At 56.1% G+C, this 5000-nt stretch overlaps 3 non-coding genes across 3 annotated transcripts in view; all 3 read left to right on the forward strand.

Annotated features, from left to right (window-relative positions):
• The first annotated feature begins 2129 nt into the window (after nucleotides 1-2129).
• LOC126317869 (small subunit ribosomal RNA) lies at nucleotides 2130-4022 on the forward strand. Its single transcript, XR_007556979.1, has one exon. It is a non-coding gene; the product is annotated as a small subunit ribosomal RNA (ribosomal RNA).
• Nucleotides 4023-4383: 361 nt separating this feature from the next.
• LOC126317863 (5.8S ribosomal RNA) lies at nucleotides 4384-4538 on the forward strand. Its single transcript, XR_007556974.1, has one exon. It is a non-coding gene; the product is annotated as a 5.8S ribosomal RNA (ribosomal RNA).
• Nucleotides 4539-4726: 188 nt separating this feature from the next.
• Nucleotides 4727-5000, forward strand: part of LOC126317920 (large subunit ribosomal RNA) — a 4222-nt gene continuing 3948 nt past the window's right edge. The window contains exon 1 of the ribosomal RNA XR_007557026.1: nucleotides 4727-5000. This exon is cut by the window's right edge and continues 3948 nt beyond it. This is a non-coding gene — a ribosomal RNA (large subunit ribosomal RNA).

Here is a 5000-nt window from a genome sequence, read left to right on the forward strand (position 1 = left end):
TAACCCACGTTGTCCCTTAACCTAACCCACGTTGTCCCTTAACCTAACCCACGTTGTCCCTTAACCTAACCCACGTTGTCCCTTAACCTAACCCACGTTGTCCCTTAACCTAACCCACGTTGTCCCTTAACCTAACCCACGTTGTCCCTTAACCTAACCCACGTTGTCCCTTAACCTAACCCACGTTGTCCCTTAACCTAACCCACGTTGTCCCTTAACCTAACCCACGTTGTCCCTTAACCTAACCCACGTTGTCCCTTAACCTAACCCACGTTGTCCCTTAACCTAACCCACGTTGTCCCTTTGCCTAACATAGTTCACTGCTCGGAATCTCTGGTGTCGTTGTTATCCTCATGTAGATGTCTTGCGAGTGTTGCTTACTTTCCACATATTCCCGCTATCCACTGTCAATTGTACTGCAATAGGACTATATCGCCGCCCCCCCCCCCCCTCTGTCCCCCTCTTTGTGTCTCTGTCCTCTCAAGCTGGTCGGTCTGGCGTTTGAGTGTTAAATGAGCCTCGCAGCTGTTCAGTTGCATTCAGATGTCGACGCCCTCAGTGTACGTCGTGGTATGGTCTGTGTCCATTGTCCGCTGATGTCGTACGCGTAACCCACACGCTGTACCGATCATCGGTCGTTACGTACAGAGTGAAGTAGTGTGATACGTGTGACCGTACGCTGGCTGTGCCCAACGGTGTCGAATCTCAATTTCCATATGTTGTGCTCGATGCTACTTGTCTCGTCTCCCAATAACAGCTAGGTTGCACTGTGGTACGCCGTAGAGGCGTGTGGGAGGAACGTACGAACGCATTGTATGTCACCCTGGGTCGCTGGGGGTGGTGGTGCGGTGAGTCAGGTCAGGTCAGGTCAGGTCAGGTCAGGTCAGCGTGAGCCGTCTGATGTAGTGACGCGTGTATTCCGACTTTGTCGTATTGCCTCACACAAAGTGCTACCCTGGTGGACCGCGTTCCATATCTGGGACATGCCGCAGATGCCGGTTGACAGTGGATCGCGGAAGGGACATCGCATACGTGCGCGGGCCACCTTCCACGTGTTCTCTTCTGCACATGTCGCAGTGTGTATGTGGTCTGATGTAGCGTGTCGTGACACATGACATCCTGGCATGCAAGAATTGTTGAATTCGCAAATGTAGGTGGACATCTACGTTTACTGCCCAAGATACGCAAATGAACTGGAAATCCGTTGTTGAGCGGTTGTTCACGCTGGAGGTGAATCTGTGATGGCGACGATCGGTACAGCTATTAACCGGTTGTTTCAGCGGTACCCGCCACATCCACACACGTGACTAGGTCCATGTGGGTATGAAGCGATACGCGGCGGTGGCTTGGTGGGACTGTTCCCGGCCGGTGAAGGGGGGCCGCCCGGCGTGTTGGCCGCGCGCTGCGTGGGCGCACGCGCAACAGGCGGCTGGTGGGGGGCGCCGAGTGGCAGGAGCGCCAGCCGACGGGCCCGGCAGGCGGTGCAGCTACGCTGCGGCGCACCCTGCACGCGGCGCCTGGCGGCCAAAGTTGGTTCAGCCGAGCCCGGTGCGAAGCGCGGTGGACATCTGCAGTGTGCTGGTCTGATTGAGGACTGTGTGCGTTGAGGATGCGCCGCCGCCTGGCACTCGGCGCCGCGACGCCGTCTGCTGCTCGGTCGCCCCAGCGGTTCTCGCAGGTGGTTTGTATCGCAGTTGTGCGGACGTGTTGGCGCGTGCGCTGTGCTGGGAGAGTTCGCTTCTGCACCCAAGTGGGGCTTTGCCCTTGTGTGGCGCTGGCGTTGGAGCTGCCGGTCACCATAGGTGGCGCGTGTTGTCTCCCGCCGGCAATGCCACGACAGCACGCTCCCGGGCCTCTGTCGGCAGCGGCAAGCTCAGTTGGGAGCAAGGGTGTTCGCACTAAAACCGTCTACTCGCCTAACTCCGGGCGATTGCGCCTCTCTCGAAACCGACCAAGTACCTAGGACGGCGCTGCGCGCCGCCGGGACCTGAGAGGGTTTCGAGGTGTATCGTGCAGGGGAGCTCGGCCTCCTCCTGTTTGCAGAATAATTGAGCGGACGCTTGCGTGTTCGCGCGGGCCCCCGGGACACACTCCCGGGCGGCCGGCTGCTCAGCTCTAGTTGACGCAGCTCCCTGGTTGATCCTGCCAGTAGTCATATGCTTGTCTCAAAGATTAAGCCATGCATGTCTCAGTACAAGCCGCATTAAGGTGAAACCGCGAATGGCTCATTAAATCAGTTATGGTTCCTTAGATTGTACCCACGTTACTTGGATAACTGTGGTAATTCTAGAGCTAATACATGCAAACAGAGTCCCGACCAGAGATGGAAGGGACGCTTTTATTAGATCAAAACCAATCGGATTGGCTTGTCTGGTCCGTTTGCCTTGGTGACTCTGAATAACTTTGGGCTGATCGCACGGTCCTCGTACCGGCGACGCATCTTTCAAATGTCTGCCTTATCAACTGTCGATGGTAGGTTCTGCGCCTACCATGGTTGTAACGGGTAACGGGGAATCAGGGTTCGATTCCGGAGAGGGAGCCTGAGAAACGGCTACCACATCCAAGGAAGGCAGCAGGCGCGCAAATTACCCACTCCCGGCACGGGGAGGTAGTGACGAAAAATAACGATACGGGACTCATCCGAGGCCCCGTAATCGGAATGAGTACACTTTAAATCCTTTAACGAGTATCTATTGGAGGGCAAGTCTGGTGCCAGCAGCCGCGGTAATTCCAGCTCCAATAGCGTATATTAAAGTTGTTGCGGTTAAAAAGCTCGTAGTTGGATTTGTGTCCCACGCTGTTGGTTCACCGCCCGTCGGTGTTTAACTGGCATGTATCGTGGGACGTCCTGCCGGTGGGGCGAGCCGAAGGGGTGCTTTCGCGTCCCGAGGCGGACCCCGTTTAAATCCTACCAGGGTGCTCTTTGTTGAGTGTCTCGGTGGGCCGGCACGTTTACTTTGAACAAATTAGAGTGCTTAAAGCAGGCAAGCCCGCCTGAATACTGTGTGCATGGAATAATGGAATAGGACCTCGGTTCTATTTTGTTGGTTTTCGGAACCCGAGGTAATGATTAATAGGGACAGGCGGGGGCATTCGTATTGCGACGTTAGAGGTGAAATTCTTGGATCGTCGCAAGACGAACAGAAGCGAAAGCATTTGCCAAGTATGTTTTCATTAATCAAGAACGAAAGTTAGAGGTTCGAAGGCGATCAGATACCGCCCTAGTTCTAACCATAAACGATGCCAGCCAGCGATCCGCCGCAGTTCCTCCGATGACTCGGCGGGCAGCCTCCGGGAAACCAAAGCTTTTGGGTTCCGGGGGAAGTATGGTTGCAAAGCTGAAACTTAAAGGAATTGACGGAAGGGCACCACCAGGAGTGGAGCCTGCGGCTTAATTTGACTCAACACGGGAAACCTCACCAGGCCCAGACACCGGAAGGATTGACAGATTGATAGCTCTTTCTTGATTCGGTGGGTGGTGGTGCATGGCCGTTCTTAGTTGGTGGAGCGATTTGTCTGGTTAATTCCGATAACGAACGAGACTCTAGCCTGCTAACTAGTCGCGTGACATCCTTCGTGCTGTCAGCGATTACTTTTCTTCTTAGAGGGACAGGCGGCTTCTAGCCGCACGAGATTGAGCAATAACAGGTCTGTGATGCCCTTAGATGTTCTGGGCCGCACGCGCGCTACACTGAAGGAATCAGCGTGTCTTCCTAGGCCGAAAGGTCGGGGTAACCCGCTGAACCTCCTTCGTGCTAGGGATTGGGGCTTGCAATTGTTCCCCATGAACGAGGAATTCCCAGTAAGCGCGAGTCATAAGCTCGCGTTGATTACGTCCCTGCCCTTTGTACACACCGCCCGTCGCTACTACCGATTGAATGATTTAGTGAGGTCTTCGGACTGGTACGCGGCATCGACTCTGTCGTTGCCGATGCTACCGGAAAGATGACCAAACTTGATCATTTAGAGGAAGTAAAAGTCGTAACAAGGTTTCCGTAGGTGAACCTGCGGAAGGATCATTACCGACTAGACTGCATGTCTTTCGATGTGCGTGTCGTGTCGCGCAACACGCTACCTGTACGGCAGTGGCCGTGCGCCGCGTGCGGAACCACGCGTGCCTCTCAAAACTAGCGGAAGTGTTGTTGTTGTGTGGTACGAGCGCTGAAGCTCTGGAGCGGCTGGCCTGCGGTACCTGGCGCCTGGCGCCGGTTTTGAATGACGTTCGCCCGAGTGCCTGTCCGCTCCGGTGTGGAGCCGTACGACGCCCATCGGCTGTGAGGCCGTTGGACACAAAAAAATAGTGGAACAGGGGCCGTCAGACGCCTCAGTCCCGCAAATGCTACTGTCTTGAAAGAGACAGTGGGAGACTGAAAAGGAAAAGATCACCCAGGACGGTGGATCACTCGGCTCGTGGGTCGATGAAGAACGCAGCAAATTGCGCGTCGACATGTGAACTGCAGGACACATGAACATCGACGTTTCGAACGCACATTGCGGTCCATGGATTCCGTTCCCGGGCCACGTCTGGCTGAGGGTCGGCTACGTATACTGAAGCGCGCGGCGTTTGTCCCGCTTCGGAGACGTGGGAGTGTCGTGGTCGCCTGTGTGGCCGGCCGCGTCTCCTTAAACGTGCGATGCGCGCCCGTCGCCTGGCGGTTCGCATACCGGTACTTTCTCGGTAGCGTGCACAGCCGGCTGGCGGTGTGGCGTGCGACACCTCGTACAACGACCTCAGAGCAGGCGAGACTACCCGCTGAATTTAAGCATATTACTAAGCGGAGGAAAAGAAACTAACAAGGATTCCCCCAGTAGCGGCGAGCGAACAGGGAAGAGTCCAGCACCGAACCCCGCAGGCTGCCGCCTGTCGTGGCATGTGGTGTTTGGGAGGGTCCACTACCCCGACGCCTCGCGCCGAGCCCAAGTCCAACTTGAATGAGGCCACGGCCCGTAGAGGGTGCCAGGCCCGTAGCGGCCGGTGCGAGCGTCGGCGGGACCTCTCC

Source organism: Schistocerca gregaria, unplaced genomic scaffold (genome assembly GCF_023897955.1).
Source record: "Schistocerca gregaria isolate iqSchGreg1 unplaced genomic scaffold, iqSchGreg1.2 ptg000649l, whole genome shotgun sequence".
Classification (NCBI taxonomy): domain Eukaryota; kingdom Metazoa; phylum Arthropoda; class Insecta; order Orthoptera; family Acrididae; genus Schistocerca; species Schistocerca gregaria.